Source organism: Enhydra lutris, unplaced genomic scaffold (assembly GCF_002288905.1).
Source record: "Enhydra lutris kenyoni isolate GAN:26980312 unplaced genomic scaffold, ASM228890v2 scaffoldscaffold55, whole genome shotgun sequence".
In the NCBI taxonomy this organism is placed as follows: domain Eukaryota; kingdom Metazoa; phylum Chordata; class Mammalia; order Carnivora; family Mustelidae; genus Enhydra; species Enhydra lutris.
The window spans coordinates 4,993,159-5,011,442 of NW_019154139.1; positions in this window are offsets into that span (position 1 = coordinate 4,993,159).

Sequence of the window (18,284 nt, forward strand, 5' to 3'; positions counted from 1 at the left end):
TATGCATGTGGGTTAATACTTTCCTAATAATGATTTGCTTTTTGCTTTCTTTTTGCTTTGTGTTTTGCTTTCTAATTACATTCACTTAGCATTAAATTAGCCATTACCCTGTGGTTTTACTTAATTTTTCTAAATATCATTTTAGTAGCTACCCAGTAGTAGTACCCATGCGCTAGCGTTACCGTGATTTTCCCCTGTAGCAAGGCCTTTGTACTACTTACAATTGTTTTTATTACGACAAATAATACTGCAGGAGGGCAAACATACTCCAGAAGATTAGGGACAGCAATAAACACCTTTCAGTGTTTATGGTTTTCCCTTTTATGACATATTTCTTCTGGATACATTTCAGGCAGGGAAATGATTGAGTCGGGGGGCGTGACGGCTGTACGGCTCTTTGTACCAATGCCAAGCTCCTCCCCATGGGGACTGTCACCAACAGCAGCTTATGAGGGTGGGGCCCCCTCATTTTTTATGTGGTTTGCATTTCTTCGATTGTTAGCCGAGACTGAACACCTTTCTTTTCACTTGTTAATTAACTATATTACCTCTCTCGTGGGTTGCCCATCTATGTTACTGCCCCCAAGACAGGTGGTAATTGAAGGCATTTCCATAAAGCAACTTTTGTTTTCCAAACTTGCTCCTGGGTGTTGCTCTTGTCTGTGTATCTCCTTCCCCTGTACTGTTTACTTAACACATTTTTAATCGGCTTTAATTCAAGTTGCTTTTTGAAAAAAAACAAAAACGAAAAACTCAGAATTGCTCTAAGCAATCATATCTTTGGTTTAAGAGTTATATTTTTCCTAATACACATTAAAGCAAATGTATAGGGCAGCTGGGTGGTGCAGTTGGTCAAGCCTCTCTGCCTTTGGCTCAGGTCACAATCCCCAGGTCCTGGGATGGAGTCCTGCCCTGGGCTCCCTGCTCAGTGGGGAGGCTGCTTCTCCCTCTGCCTGCCACTCCCCCTGCTTGGGCTCTCTTGCTGACAAATAGATGAATAAAATCATAAAAAAAAAATGTCAAAACAAATGTATAAACATAGCCCCAGATGGGGCTTCCTTGCACTGGCTCACAAGAGCTAGTAGTTAATTTTTTAGGAGTTTTGTGAGCCCATTGTTGAATACAGCTGCTATAAAAATGAAGTGATATAAGCTGACAATTAAATAAATTATATGAAACACAAAAGTAATAGACATTCTACACTTGTCACTTCCTCGTGATTTTACTACATTTCCTACCATCTACGCTCTTGAGCTTTTATATCTCTTACGTGTGTGTAGTGAAACTTACGTGATATTGGTTATCGCATCTTTTCCCAATTCTGACATCCCACTGACGGTATTTACACTATGGCAAGGGGCAGCAAATGTTACAAATCAGGGCTTTTTCCTCTCTAGATCTGGTCTTTAAATGTTCACTGACATGCCACTGCACATGGTGTTTCACAGGCTCACATGTTCAGCACCTCCGACCGTGTCTGTGAATCTTAGTATGGAGCAGTGAGCGTGTCCTTCCTTGCTTGTGAAGCTGGATCCCAGTACTTCCAGGACCAACCCTAGGCAGGAATCCTGGGTGGTAGTAGCCGGGGCAAGAGGCAAGGTGGTCCTGGAAAGGGGATTCATGCACACTTTCCAGTGGCTGCTCCTTCCTGGAGCAAAGAAAATAAGGGAGATGAGAAGGCAGGAGGACCAGTCAGAACTTCCGATCACCCATCTGGCTCTTGGTCCCCGGGGGGAACATCTTGCGCTGCCCCTTTGCAAACTTGCCAGCCCCGTCCACTTCAGCTTCTCAGCACCAGAGTACACTGTGGTGAGCATGCAGCTGGATGCTCTTAGTTCACTCCTTCAACCTGTGCTGGCTGAGGGTTGGCGGTGCCTGGGCCAAGTGCAGGGACTAAGAGATAAGAGAGTCACAGCCCCTCCCGCAAGGAACCCCAACCAATGATGGACAGAAAATCAGTCCTGGCCACTTACTTTATCTGGAAAATCAATGTAATCAGTCACAGGGTGAATATACCTTACAGAAGGTTCTGGAAAAGCCCAAAATGAACTAAACCAGACTTGACTGTCTGCAGAGACCTCTTCTGGCTTAAGTTCCAGATAGGTTCGCTGTCTCTGGGCTGAGTCCAGCCACGAGTCCAGCCGACCAGATCCATACGTCCTGTGACTTGGGCAAGTCACTGGTTCTTCCCAAGCCCCTTTGCCTGGATGTGAAAATCAGGAGGACAGAGGTGGAGCCCATCAGGAACCTGGCACAGAGCAGGGGCTCAGCCATATGGCGCCCCATTCCTAGCAGCACGCTGCCACATGACCCACGTGGTCAGACATGCCTCATCCTTGTCCCCACTCCCAGCAATGCAGCCCTAGGGCGAACCCATGCTGCCCAACCAGCACACTAGTCTGAAATCAATTAAGATTCCCTAACCCGGTCACTGTGGCTGGCTCCTGTGTAAACAAACATGCCAGTTTGAGCTAGCAATTAACCAAGCGATGTTTCCACGGAGGCCTGGACAAATCTGGGGGATCATTGCCTGCGAGAAGAGAGGATGTCCCTTCATGTCAATTAGACAGGAATTCCGTCTGATTGGCCCCTGGGCTGCAGCAGGGTAATGGGGAGGCTGCGAGATTGCCACGAGGCTGGGCCCACAGCCGTAATGTGCCCCGAACTGTTTAGTTCACCGGCTCTTGATGGGCCCAGCTCTGAGATCGGGCAACCCAGGGCAAGAGAAGCAGGAATTTATCTCCATCAGTGTAGACCAGGGAGGACTGGGGAACCTTCCTTTCTTCATTCCATCTATCATTCAAACTCTGGCCTTAGCTGTGAAAATATTTGCTTCCAGGAATAAATGTTTGTTGCGCAGTGAGACTCTCCCGCGTGGGCATCCCGCTGCCGTCAGAATGATGGAAACCAACGCTCGCCTGCGGGCCGAGAGGGCGCCGGCTCCTCATACACGCCCTCCGGAATAGTCTTCTTGTTATTTCTGAGGCGCCCTGGAGGGTTCCAGGGAGAGCTCCTTGCCCGATGTCTTGGGCCGCAGGCTCTGGGTGTGGTTCCAACCCGCCTCAAGTCCTGGGACCTGTGGCTTCAGGAATCTCCGGGTGGGGCAGCCCCCCGAGTGGCAACAGGGACCCCGGTGTCTCCTGAGATTCCCTGGGCTGGGCTGGCACCCAGCTCTGTGTTGCCCAGCTGTGTGTCCTTGCGCAAACTGCTTCACCTCTCTGAGACATCGGTGGGGAAGCCAATAATCCGTGCCTGGCAGGGCAGTCATGGGAAGCCATCTGAGGATGTGCTGGGACCTCCAAAATCTCCCCCTTTTCTGGTCTCTGTCTACTTTGCTGCAGGGAAAGGGGTCCCTGCCCAACGCCGCCTCCACCCCTTCCCCCAGTGTGAGGTTGCTGAGAGTTTAAGTCATAGCTCATCAGCCAGACAAGAAAAAGGGATAGATTGTGCTAGATTGTTTAGCCTGGGCTCTTCGTATCCCGGAATCCACTTCCCTGGCAAGGCCGGCCAGAGTTGTCTGAGTTTCTGGAAGCCCCAGACAGCATCACTGGGCCCTAGAGGTCTCAAAGCTAGAAAGACATGGGTACAAAGGTGCCCCAGGCCCCCGTGTGTCACAGATTTTCCATCTGCAGCCGGCTCTTCTTCCTGACTGCTGACCCCGGCCCGCACATCCCACAGACATGCCCCAGAGAGCTCACGGAAGGCAAGACCCTTCCATGGGCCCATGCACCCATGGACCCCGGGTGCCCTGGCTGCCTCTAGCTCCCAGTCCCCTGCGGATGGGTCCCGTTCTCCCACCCAGTGCAGCTGAGGGACACTTCTCTGAGCCTTTGACTCCCCGTTCTCAACCTTCGCTGCCCCGGAGTGTGGCAACAGAACTCCTATGATAAATGCCTTATTCCATGCCAGCCCAGCAGCTGTGGCCCTGCCTGGGCCCTGATGCCTTCACTCACATGATCCTATGGGGTACATCTTCATCCCCTCCGGCGTCCCGATGTGTCCCCGGCCAAGGTGTCCAAGTAGTGAAGCGCTGCTCACTTCTCCCCGGAAAATCCATCTCAGGGGATGGAGCCTCTTGTGGTCGCTGGCATCAGCAGAGGGAGGAAAGGCAGGTCACCGTGGGGCGGCTGTCTCAATGGTAGAGATCGTGTCCGTTGGTTTCAGGAAACCACGGGACAGCCATGCACTTTAAGCAACAAGTGACTTGGTCAGATGGAGTTTGACGAGAGCCCCCCCGCCATGTGCAAGGTCGGCGGTAGGAGGCCGTGGGGAGGCCATTGGTGTGCCCCTGGGCGGAGACTTTGGGGGCCGGTGAGCTGCTTTGGAAATGTTCCAGAGGTGGTGCAGACAGGATGATGGAGGGATGGAGCCTGGGCGCAAGGAAGGAGGGCACCCTGGACGGCTTTAGGGTCTGACCCAAGGGGCATGCAGTGTTGTCACCAGTGAGGAGGGACCCCGCTGGAGAAGGGGCAGAGCCAGGCACCCAGGTGGGGCGTGATGATGCCTGTTGTCGCTGGCTGCGGCCGGAGCCCTGAGCTGTGCCCCACCGGCGCCGACGTACGGGGCTTGAGCGTGCATCCTAAGGGCGGGGGGGGGGGGGTCCCAGGTGGGCAGGAAGGACAAGTGTGTGCCAGGCGGGCAGCCGGAGGCCCCAGGAGGGACGGTGGGCTTGGGACATATTGCCCAGGAGATACGGCCTTCTCTCTGGTTCTGAGGCCAGCCAGGAAGGCCAGAGACTGGGGTGTGTGTGTGTGTGTGTGTGTGTGTGTGTGTGTGTGTGGTTTGGCCTTAGTGTGTGTGTAGTGGGATGTCTGCGTCCTGTGTGTGTGTGTGTGCAGAAGTGTGTGTGTTGTGTGTACCCTCTCATGCTTGGGTATACCCCTGGCTCCAGCCTCGGCCCCTCCCGCCACCTCTGGCCCAACCCGAGGACAGAGAAAGGGCTTAGGGCACGGGCCGGGGTATTTGAGGCAGCCCAGGGGAGCAATAACATAAAAACAGCCTCAGGTCAGCGGTCCCCAGGAGGGAGCACAGAGATTGGGACAGAACCGGTGCCAGGGCGCCAGGAGCCGTGGTCAAGGGTGAAGTACAGACAGCTCCAGAGCTGGGAGGCAAGTTCATTTCACAACGATTTGCAAAATAGGGACCAAAGCCTGGGCTCCCCTCCCGTCCAGGGCTGGGTACACAGAATATGTCAGACCCTGTCTCTGCCCTTGAGACACGCTTCCCAGCCTGGTCACCTCACTGGGTTCCCCACCCCAGCTCCCCTGCACTGAGCTCCTACTCATCCCTCAAAACCTTGCTCAGGCTGCTCTTCTCCCCGAGGCCCCCATCCTCCCACCGAGGTCTTCCCTCCCTGCTCCCCACTCTCATCACAGCCAGGCCCATGTGGTCTGTTATCACATCTGTGCCCACTGGATGGGGGAGGCCACGGACAGTCTGGGTCCTCCTGCAGTTCCCAGTGCCTGGAGCAGAGCCCTGGGCTGGGAGTCATGGCTGCTTGTCGGTCTCTTTCTGCCGCCGGCTCACTGTCTGACCTTGGGCAGCCTCGTCCCTCCCCAGGCTTCGCTTTCCCCATGTGACGGCATGCTTCCACGGCGTCTTTCAACTTAAAACCCCTCTGACCTTCTCTCTGGCTAATGGAGACGCCAGTTGGGGACCAGAATGGATGTGGAAAGCCCTTGAAAAATTCATAACAGGAAGCAAAGGGAGAGTCTTTTATTTTTGTAGAGCAGGAGGAGGTGGGGCTGTGACAGAGGCCACGGTCGAAGAGGACAGCGTCTCCGTCTCCATCCCTTTGTGGCACTGAATGTGCAACTCGGCTGTCTTGCAAAAGCCGTAGCATCAAATATTTACCAAAGTGGCATTAAAAATTAACCTTCAAGATGTAGATGTTTAAAGACCCCCCCAAGCCCCCCCAAGAAACATCCAGAAGTCAGGAGGGTGAAGGGCTGGGAGGAAGGCTGCGCACAGGGCTTGGATAATGAAGCTCCCGAGCCAGGCACAGCTCCCCATGGGCCCCATGTCTGCGGGGCACCGACCTGGTCAGTCCTTCCAGGCTCCCCGCAGCCTGCCCGATAAGCCAGGCCCTTGGCACTGAGGCAGAGAACACTGGTGCATTCGTGCCTTGGAAGGAAAGTCGGGGGGCAGCACCTGCAAGGCTGGCTGGGGGAACAGGGGGAATGGTAAGGAAGAGGGGGGCTCCAAAGGGGATAGCTGAGACCCTGGACTGAGCCACTGGGGATACACTGATGGGATTTTCTGAGATGGGACCCCAGGGGTGCGTGTGGTTTTGGGTACCAGTGGCTTGGAATGTCTGAAATTTGAGATGCTTGTGAGCCTCAGGGGGTCATGTTAGGGCCACAGACTAGCCGGATCTCAGAGGAAGGTCTAGGCTGCAGCCAGCTTGAACTTGGCCAAGGGTGCTTGGCATGGAATCCGAGGGACTGGAGGTCGTCTGGGGGGAGGATGAGGTGTGTAGGAGCTCTTGGGGTGGAAGGCGGAACTGAGAAAGAAGTCAGTGATGGGGGAGCAGCCCGTGAGGCAGGAGGAAACCAGGAGGCATGGTGTCCAGAGGCTTAAAGGGGCATGTCCTCAGAGGAGCAGGGTCAGCCTAAGGGATGTGGCCCCCTGGCCTCAGATGCCGGGACCAGATGCCCTGCCCTTTGCCCAATGCCCCCATGATGCATCGTCCCTGTCCCCAGCCCCCCCAGAGCAATGCGTGTGCTCCTAGAAACACAGACACATCTTGTCTGTGGAATGTGCGGGGAGTAGCTGACACCAGAGCATCGCCCTTCCCTCCCCCGTCCGTCTGGCCTTCCCATTCCCCGGGGTGACAGCCATCTTCTTTCTCAGGGAAAGAAAGTGAGGTTTCACATTCGAGTCTTTCAAATGACATAGTGTCCTATAAAATGCAAAGTAATTCCAGTTTGTCCACAAATAAGATCTTTGTTGGGTTAGCTTCTCATCTTTCCTGGTAACCCAGGGAGCAGGAAAGAATTGGGTACCCAGGGCACTTCGGAGAGGAGGGCTGCCCGCTGTCCCACCTGCTATGAACCACGTCCACGCTGAGTGCTCAGAGCTGGGACCCGCGCCCATCCATGCTCACCTCCTAGCTCTCGCCTAACGCAAGAAAGGAGGACATGAAGCCCTGATCCAGAAGTTCAAGATGAGTCTTAGGAACGCCTGCTGTCCAACTGTCGGCCGAGCTGGCCCCTCCTGGACTTTCTAGGAGAGAATCTGCTCTCTTGTGTCTCCAGCTCCCAGAGGCATTCACATTCTGTGGCTCATGCCTTCAATCTTGGCTCTGCTCTGACCTGTTTCTGTCCTCACCTTGCCTTCTCTGACTCTGGCCCCCTGGACCCCTCTTTGAAGGACCCTTGTCATGACACCGGGCCCCCCTGCATAACCCAGGATGAACTGCCCATCGAGGGGTCCCCAATGTACTCCCACCAGCAGACTCCTTTTCACTGTGTGAGGTCACATGCACGACTTCTAGGGACCGGGACAGGGACCTCTTTGGGGGCCTGAATTGTGAGGGATGACTCATGGTGGCTTTATGTTGTATCTTCCCAATGCTTGTTTTACGCAAACACACCTCCTCCAGGCAGCCTCCCAAGACCGCCTCTTTCGTGGCTAAGAGCTCTGCCCTCAGCATGCCTGCCCCATTGGCCCCCTGTAAGATGGGGACACTAGGCCTCCACCTGAGGCAACCATGGGGTTGCCATGGGATTGCGGTGGAAGGCTGCCGGAAGCTCCTAGCCCTGCACCTGGCACAGAGTCAGCGCCGTGCAAACCCAGCTATCATCGCTCAGAGGACCATATTGTCTGCAGCTCACCTGGCAATTAGTCTGTTGGGCGTCGTGACTCCTCTGCTTTTGTCAGCTAGCGGTTATTGTCACCGACTCTCCCAGCCTTCTGGAAACGTTCATTGTTATTCAAATTGCCAGGTGCTCTGTCTTATCTTCCCAGTTAGGCGGCAGACTCCAGCTGGGACACTCCTCCTCCCTTCCCTCCTCGTGGGCCTGACACCCGCCCGAGACCCAGCCTTTGCACCTCTCCCCTCCGGGGGGCCAGCAGTGGCCCACGGCCCTGCCATGGACCTGCCCCCAGCCCGCCAGCCCACTGCCCTGCACCAGAGCGATGGCTGTGCATAGGGGCAAGCAGCCCAGTCTGCGCTAACTAGACATCTGACCCTGGGCAAGTTCCATTTCCTTCCTGAGCCTCAGTCTCCCCCTCTGTGCATGGGGGAAATGATGTGGCTGCCTCACAGAGAGAGCTGAGTGAGACCGTGCGTGGAAAGTGCTCGTACAGAAGAAGTACCCGACACCCATCTGCCCTGACTCCTGCCCTTGTTAGAATCAGGAAGGAGCAGTGCCTGTGACTGCTCTCAGAGCCCCATGTCCAAATGCCTTCTCCTGGCAGGGGAAGTGCTCGGTGACTGCCACATCTCCAAACGCACCCCTGCCAGGAGCATCTGGCCGCCCACTACAGCCTCTGAATGGCCTTGACTGAGGCTGTGCCCCTCCTCCTGCATACCTTCCTCGTCTTCCTGACCTGCTCAGGCGCTGGCTCCCCCAGAGGTCTCCCCCCTTCTGCCTCTGTCCAGTGGCTGCCCCCAGGGCCCCCAGGACCTCACCCCTGATGCCACGTGGACCTCCCACTCTTGTTTGGGGGCCCCTGTGTGGCTCTCCCACCAGCTCAGAGCCCTCAAGGGGAGAGCCCACACCTGACTCAAGTCTGCCCGCAGCACCCAATGCAAGCCTGGCAGAAGATGCCACTGACGAAGGCTTCCAGAAGGACCTGGTAGGAGGCATTGGCCTGGGTACTGAGTGAGGGGAGCAGCGGCGACTTGTCCCCAGGTTCTGCCAGGCTTTGGCAACTAGGGGCCAGTCCACCTGCAAAGTGCCCAGGAGGACCGACAGCCCCAGGGACAGGGACATGTGCTCCCTGCACTCCTTGCATGGTCGAGGCATGGTAGCCACAAAAGCAGAACTGAACTTGACCTTTGCTGAAGTTTTGCTCTGAGGCATGGTATCCCCTAGGGCAGGGGCTGATGGGCCAAGCCCGAGAGCCAGCCAGGCAGGGAGTGTCCACAGCAGTGAAAGTCACCCTTGGCCAGCGAGGAGGATGGTCCCACAGGCCTGGAGCAGCATCAGGTGGGTTCTGAGGCCCAGAGAGGTGAAGTGACTTGCCCAGGGTCACACAGTTGGCAAGGGGTAGAGCAGAGACTCAAACCCAGGCCTGCCCCAAGACCAGTGGCCGTTACTGCCCCCTAGCCCCTCGATGGGAGGAGATGCCAGTGCCACGTGGTCCTGACTGTCACAGAGTCACGCTGTGTGGAAGGGATGCCCTGTGAGCAGGATCTTGAAAGATGAGTAGGATTTTGCCAAGTGGAGAAAGGGGAGGTGCTCCCAGCATGTGGGAGCACACTGGGGCATTCTGGGGAGTCCCTTGAAGTGGAGACCATGTGGAAAGAGGCTCCAGGTGCCCAGCTAAGGCATCAAAACTTTCCCTTTGAAGAAACCATGACCAATTTTTTTAACATTATTGATTTCAAAGTATTTCATTCTATATAAAAGAATATATGTAAAATTCATATATGAGGCATAAAACAGAGTGAAGTCAATACCACGTTCCCACTGTGAAACAGAGCAATATCGAGAAGCCTTCAGCATACCCCGCCCCACCTACACACACACACACACACACACACACACTCACGCACACACGCACACACACTCACGCACACACGCATGGTTCCGCCAGCCTGAATTCCGTGCCTGCCATCCCCACATATCTCCCTCTAGGCAGTGACTGGAGCAGATTTTGCTCTCCAGAGAAAGGACTCTGGGGAAATATAGAGGCTGGCCTGGCCGTGGGGCCCAGAAGCAGGGACAACCTCACGGAGGCTTTGGCCAAGGTCAGGAGCGAGGCCGCCTCCCCTCAGAGAAAGGAGAGCCTCATTTCCACATCAGCCTGGAGGAGCAAAGACGAGGGAGGAGGGACATTGCTGCTGGCGCCGTGTCTCAGAAGGGCCACTAGAGGCAGGGAGGACCAGGCTGAGGACAATGGGTTGTGAGGTGGTGAGCTCCCTGTCCCTGGGGGAAGCCAAGCAATGTCTAGACCACCACCTGGACTTCCTCGGCAAGCTTCCTGTGACTTAACTCTCCCTTTGGCCCCTGGGACTTCCTCTGTCTCAGCATTTTCCTACCTGATGTCACCATCTGCCCCTCCAGGTGGGGTCCCCAAGGCCAGAGTCTGAATCTGAATCATCTGTTTCATGCTTCCCCCAATGAGTTCCTGGGGCTGAGATGGAGCAGAAAACATAGCATCAGATAAGACCTGCTCTCATGGAACAGATGGGGTGGGGGGAAGACGGTTCTCAAATGAAGGAAACCGCACATCAGTCCTTGAAGAGCACAGCAGTGAGCAGTAAGCAGGGCCTTGGGGGTGCAGGAGGGTCAGGAAGTCCTCCCTGAAGAGCCGTCTGCACCAAGGGCTGAGGCTGCTGAGAAAATGAGCTCTGCCCAGATGTCTAGGCAGAGGAAACAGCAAGTGCAAAGGCCCTGAGGCAGGAGCACCCAGGAATGTTGGAGGAGCCACAAAGAGATCCATGTGGCTGGAGAGGATGACAAAAGGGCATGAATAGGAGGCCGCATTAGAAAAGTACAAGGAGACAGCATGGAGAGTCTCCCGAGCTTTGGTAATAAGAAACCATTAGAGAGTTTGAAGCAGAAAAGATTTTATATATGTATATTGAAAATATATCAAAAGCACAGGAAACTCTGGCTTCTGTGTTGCGAATACACTGTAGGGAGGTGAGGGCAGAGAAATCAGCTAAGACTATTGAAATCCTTGAGGACTGTGGCTTGGACCATGGCAGCAACAGTGGAAGTGGTGAGATTCTACGTGTATTTTGAAATTGATGAGACCGGTTGATGGGTTGGACCTGGGCATGAGAAAAAAGGAGTCAAGGACAGCTCCCATTCTTTGGACCTGAGATACTGGAAGAATGGAGTAGCTGTCAGCGGAGTGGGGGACTGAGAAGAAGTCCAGAATGACACCTGCTAAGCATGGGAAGGGGATATCCAGGAGGTGGTTGGATGTCCGAGACTACAGTTCAGGAAAGAGTCCTCCACACATAGACGGGATGAAAGTCACATACCCCAATGACACCTGGGACAGAGACTGGAGAATGGGAGGCATGTGAGCATGATGTGCTAGAGTCAGCTGACAGACTGCCCTCCCGGACAGCTGCTTGGGCCTTTCTGATATCTGCATCCTTCGCAAATGGCGAGCCATCCCTTTGAACCCAGTGCCCTACAGATGGGCATTTCATTGATCCTGAACTCCGCTGTTGGGGCTATTGGGTATGCACGAGTTGGTGCGTACTTTGCCCTTGTGCGCATGTTTGGAGGATAACATTTATGTGGAATTGCTGGGTCACGGGGCATGTGCATCTGTAATCTTTGCGGCACATCAACATTTCCAGAAATGACCTTGGCGTTCCTCCTACCAGCGGTGAAGCAGAGGCTGTCCGTCCTGCCCGCCCCCCTCCCCACCATAATCCAGCAGACACAGGGAGGGATCAACCTTCTTGATCTTTGCCAGTGTGATGAGTCAAGGATGTGGCAGTGTCCTGTCATTTGTGCTCCAGTACGCTGTCTCATTATGGCTTTAATTTGCATTGCTCTTATTTTAGACTTTGGATTTGCGATCTGACAGTTTTTCTTCTTGGCAATTGGTCTGTTTAGATTCTCTCCTCCTGGATCCTTTGGGTAATTTCTGTTTTGTTGGAAATTCACTCATTTTGTCGAGGTTTTCTGGTTTAGTTGGACAGAGTTGAGTGGGTAGTCTCCCTGGCTGTTCTCTCGAGATTTGTCTGGTCGCCTCATTTTACTGAGCACCTGCTCCACGTCCAGCATCATTTCTAGCCCTGGGGACACAATTGTGCAACAAAACCAATGAAAAGCACTACTTTGATGTACAGATATTTTTTTAAAAAGTAGTTATGTGAAATCCGCAGACTGTTAGAATGTAGTGAGTGCTAGAGAAAAACAGTCTAAGAGCAGAGAAGGAGTCTGAGAAAGAGTGCAACTTGGTCGGGTAGTCACAGAGGGACTCGGGCACAGGGGCCTTGAGGGCCATGAGGGAAGAATCCTGTGTTTATCTGGGAGAAGAGATGGGTGCAGGGGGTATGTTAGTCACGGAACCAATGGGCAGATGTAGAAGTAGATACTGATACACTTAGATACCGATATAGACACACTATAGATATAGACCGGAGGTAGATATTGACACAGACTTGCTATAGACATAGATACATTGTAGTTATAGATAGAAACATGCATAGATATAGCTACATTGTCGTTATAGATAGAGACATACATAGAGAGATGCGTAGATACAGACCTGCTATAGAAATAGATACCCTGAAGATATAGACATGCGGTAAACAAAGATAGACACACCTTAGATATAGATACACTATAGATATATAGAAAGGCTGTAGATATAGCTACAGACATGCTCTAGATATAGATACACCATAGATATTGACACGCTATAAATGGAGGCATGCTGTGGATACTGTCGAAATAGACACCTGTCCATATAGATACGCCATATAGCTATTGACACCCTGTAGATACAGGCGTAAATGTATAAAGAGATTTACTACAAGGAATTGGCTCGTGCCATCTTGGAGGCTGAGCAGTCCCACAGTCTGTAGCTGGCAGGCTGGAGACCCAGGAGAGCTGCTGGTGTGAGCGCTAGTATGGGTCCAAGTCTGAAGGCAGGAGAAGACCGACGTCCCAGTCGGAAGACAGCCAGGCGAAGAAGGAATTCTCCCCTAGTCAGTCAGTGCCTTCTCTTCGGGCTGTCAGTGGACTGGGAAGGGCTGTCGGCTTACACAGTCAGCTGACTCAAATGCGAGTCTCTCCCAGAAACACCTTCCCGAACACACTCAGAATCATATTTGACCGGGTGTCTGGCCTCACCCTATGGGCCCAGTCAAGCTGACGCATAAAAGGAGCCATCAGGGATGGAGTGGAGTGAATAAAAGAAGATAGGGACTTGATCAGAGAAGATGGGGAGGAAGGTTTTGGTTTCCACTCTGGTGGGACGAAGGCCATTGAGGGTTTTGAGCTGAGCGGTGACATGATCTGACTCAGGTTTTCACAGGATCCCTCTGGCTGCCAAGGAAGCCACTGCAGGAGCCCAGTGGGCTGGACCTGTGATGGGAAAAGGGGGAGCAGGAAGCAGCTAACGGATCAGAGTGGACTTTGAGAGGAAGGGGGGGCCAGAGATAGCCCTGGGGTTCTGATGCGAGCAACTGGAAGGATAGAATTTTATTTAATGAGGTCAGGACAACCGTGGGAAAGTTGACTGGGGAGGAGATCCGGATTTTAGTTCTGAAAACCTTAAGTTTGAGATGTGTGGCTAATCTCCAGTTGTTGATATCAAGTGGACATTATGGAGATAATGCGAGAGCTTGAAGCCAGAGAACCATCAGTGTATAGAGTGTTTGAGTCCCTTCAAAGAGACGAGCTCCTTAGGAGTGATCGGAGATGGGGAGGAGAGCAGACGGGAAGATGGGGAGGGACCCAGGGAGGAATCTGAGAAGGTTCCAGAGAAGCAGGAGGAGAAGCAGGAGAGGGTCCAGAGTGTCCCAGAGGCAGGAGGAGTGATCCCTTAGGTCAACGCTGCCCAGGGGGCAAGTAAGAAAAGGTCTGAGAATTGACCACTGGATTTAGCAACGCAGAGGCCTTTGGTGACCTTGACCAGGACAAATTCTGCAGAATACCTGGGGCAAAAGCCTGTTCCTCCCTCCTTCCGCCTCTAGATTACCAACAGCTAACATTTCAGCGTTTTTCAAAGAACCAGAAATTCAGTTTATTTATTCCTTCATTGCTTTGTTTTCAACTTCATTTCAGTTTTAATTTATCAGTTGCTGCCCTATGGCTTCCTTAAGCTTATTTGGCCTTTTCTAACTTTTTGAGTTGGATAATTAATTCATGTTCTGTTTATTAATATCAATATTTAAAGCTATAAATTTTCCCCTGACCATTGCCTGAGCATCCCAGAAGTTCTGAGATATGGTATTTTTATTTTTATTATCTCTATATTCCAAAATTTTAATTTCTTGGCTCTCCCTTTGACACACAAGTTCTTTTTTTTTTTTTTTTTTTTTTTTAAGATTTTATTTATTTATTTGACAGAGAGATCACAAGCAGGCAGAGAGGCAGGCAGAGAGAGAGGAGGAAGCAGGCTCCCCGAGAGAGCAGAGAGCCCGTTGCGGGGCTCGATCCCAGGACTCTGAGATCATGACCTGAGCCGAAGGCAGCGGCCCAACCCACTGAGCCACCCAGGCGCCCCGACACACAAGTTCTTTTAAGAGTTTTTAAACTTCTTGGTTGTAGCGTTCATTTTGTTTTGTGGTTTTCATTATAAATATTTTCAGATTCTCGTGTATTAGGATCAGAGAATGTTATCTGATTTTTCAATTTTGGAATGTACTTTCTTTGTGGCGTGATAGTTACTTTCTGTGTGTCCTTTTTCAAGGCCTTTTGAATAGATGGTAGAGTCTGTTTAATGCATACACACATGCACCACATGTGCACACACGTGTACATGTACATGCACACAGGCATACACACATGCAAACACATACACGCACACATAGAATGCACACACGCACACTATCTTACTAATTAGGTATTTGGCCCCCTATCTTTTTATTTATGTTTTTGTCAACTTTAATGGACGGAGAGGTTAATTAAAATGCACGCATACTAGGACACTCTGTCTTTTTCTTCCCACATTTCCAGCCGTTCTTGCTCTGCAACGCAGAGGCTATGTTCTTTGGTGCATAGACGTTCATTACTTTGAGACCCTCGTGGTGACTTTCATCCTGATCCCTGTATGGTACCCTTCTTTTTCTCATTCAGTATTTCTTGCCCTGACTTCCACTTTATCTAATAGTCAGATCAAGACCCCTGGTTTCTCTTGGTTTGCATTTGTTTGTTATGTTTCTGCCCCCCCCCCGTTTTTTTTTTAATTGTGACATTAAGAACATTGATGTTGTTGAAAAACCATCTCCCGCGGCCTTTTCATCATCCGTCCATCCTTTTATGGGAAACCTGTGTGACTCATTGTACCCTCAGTAGATCTCATTTGTAATCTGGTCTGAGCATCTTTTTTTTTTTTTTTTTAAAGCCAGTGTGTGTGGTTCATTAACATTTACTGACATGGCAGATACATTTGGTGTTACTTTTGTCATGGTTTGTGATATGCTTTTTGCTTTTATAGCTTTTGTGGGGGTTGTCAATTTCCACCATATGGTCTCTGTTTTCTTTGTTTTATTTTTTGTGTATGTGTCTTCTGACAATTTGCAAAGCTGTGTTTTTGATCCTGTGGTTATCTTTATAATTCTACTGTGATATGATACCCTTAATTCTCTATTTCTTTAGACAGTGTTTATTTTCTCCTTACATATGAGGAATGTCCAAATTAGAATATTTCTATTTTCCTTCCCCTTCTCTCACTTCCACCAAATGACTTTAGTTGATTATATTTTATGATTTTCTTCCCTGTTTACTCTTGTACCTCTAATTTTACTTAAACCTTTGAACGATTCTTGAGATGCCTAAATGTAAGTGATGAAGACATAGTTTACATAAATTCCCTCCCCCTTCTCACCTCTACCCTCCCATCTCTTGTTATTTACCCCAGTTCTCCAGTTCTCTGTTTTCTCTTTCATTCTTGCCTATAATAGTCCTAATCCGTGGATCTGTTTCAGACAGTCCTGCAGTTCAGTGGATTCTCACTGTTGGTACCATTGCCAGACTCACCCCATCTGGCCTTGGTTATCCCAAGTGTGTCCTCTAGTAATTTATGTAAGAAGGACTCCCAGAAACTGTATTCCAAAAATAGGTTCAAAAAGTGTTTCTGTGGATGTTAAACTTGAAAGATGGTCCATCTGGGTTTTAAATTCTTGGTTCATTCATTCATTCAACAAATATTCATGAAACTATGTTCCAGAACCTGCCTATGTTACTGTTCCAGACCCTGGCAATACAGATGTGAACACGACACACTGACACTGTGGCCTTCTTGTAGCTTACTTTCTGGGTGGGGGAGACAAACAATAAATTAGAACAGTCAGTGAAATCTGTGGTGTGCTGAATAGGTTGGATGCTATGGAAGAAGATAAAGCAGGTAGTGGGGGATCACTGGACCTGGCTTTGTCATGAAAGCCGTGGAGAAGGCTCTATGGCATCCCAACCCTGAGCCCATCACACGTTTCTGCTGATGGAGAGCAGGGAGACTGGCTCTGCTTCTTGGACTCTCAGCTACTCTGGAAAGAAGGGCTGTGCGGGCTTTGTCAGAGCCACTCCCTCCACTCTCCCCTGCCCCCACCCCCTCCCAACATCCACTGGAGCTTGGTTGAAGATGGTTTATTGGTTAAGAGCTATAATCAGAAGTCCAGCTGCACTGATACAGAGGGGAACATCAGAGGCCCCCACCAGAACCAGGCGTCTTCCTGCTTTCCACTTTACCTGCATTAGTGAGTGTCCCTCCTTCTTGTACTCTTATCTGGATTCATGTCCCTTTCCCAGAGGACTTCCACTTACACAGGACAGGTCATGGGACCACCCATCTGCAAGAATGCCTAGAAAGATAAGTGTTTGTGACTGGACAGTTGCCCTGATAATTGGATAGGAGACGGGGGATTCATAGCGCCATCTTGACTCTGCCAGTCAAAGCTGTACATGCTTCATGGGCCAGTGTTTACCCTCCTGACCCTACCCATTGGTCTCCTGGTCTATTCCTGTGCCAGGAGCATCCTGGTTTCTTCTCCATGGCTTTGTAGGATACAGTCACATCCAGTGATGTAATTCTAAGATTTGTAATGGTTTTTATTATAATTATGAATGGTGTTTGTGTCTGTTCTTAATATTTTTGAGAGTTTTTTAAAAAAGGTTTTATTTATTTGAGACAGAGAGAGTGGGCTCATGTGGGCACACATGAGCAGAGGGAAGGGGCAGAGGGAAAGAGGCAAGCAGACTCCCTGCTGAGCACAGCCTGTAGTGGGGCTCAGTCCCAGCACTGTGAGATCATGACCTGAACTGAAGTCTGACGCTTAACCAACTGAGCCACCCAGGTGCCCCAATATTTTCTAGTTTTTATTACCAAGGGTGACCATATAGTTTATCATCCAAATCAAAACACTTATTGGCATGAAAGAGGAACAATATTAAAAATTATATCAGAACAACAGGTGTTAACTGGGATGACCCAAGCTAAGACACATAATCACTCTGGTAACTGTTGAGATAGATGAATATTGTTGGTTTTATACATTAAACTGCTAATCTCATGGATTGAAGACCATATCACTGTATCTGCACTGTGTTCTAGGAATTAGCCTGTTGATTCTCTTGGATTTTCTGTGCATATTATCTGCCATTAATTGTAACTCAAGTTCTTTTATTCCACTCCTAAGATGCTATATTTTATTTTCTTGTCTTATTACATGGGCCACGAGTGCCAGTACTGAATGAAGCCATAGTGGAGGCAGGCTTGCTTGTCTTGCTTCCAGTCTTAACATCAAAGAGTTCTCTGTATCCAGAAGTCATGCAGTCGGAGAAAACCTAACTTCTCTGGGCACTGAGTCCTGAGAGAAGTGTCCTCAGTGATTCCCCACAGAGGAGACACTGTATGATATTTTGTTTCCTTCTGCTTCCTCAGAAAACCCTTTTGCCGTGCCTCAGGATGGGGGAGGTGAGACTCGAAGCACCCGGCACAGCCTCCAAGGAGACCAACGTCAACAGAGACCCCAGGGAGAGCCGAGGTGGCTGCGGCGGTGGCAGAGGAAGAAATGCCACCTGTGCCCACAACCCCCTTCCGTGGACTTCTAAGACTAGGAGCAAACTCAGGGGTGGGGGCCAGGGGTTCTAACGGAGGGGGGTCTTGAGCCACCTGTCTGCAAGCAATAGTCCCATTCTGGGCTGGTGGCTTCTGAGAGGGGACGCCATTGTGGACTCAGGATGACCAGCACAAAGCTGCTCCAGCTGATTCAAGCTGCAGGGATTAGGCCTGTGCACCGTACCTGTGGGCCCCTTGCCTCCAGTCCCTCCAGTTGTGGCCTGTGGGCCTTTGTTCAGAATACTGAATGTGAGTGTGTGTGTGTATGTGTGTGTGTGTGCATAAGTGTGTGCTTAGAGGTGTGACTTGGGGTGTTCTTTTTGTTTGGTTGCGTGTTGGTTTCTATTGGAATCCCT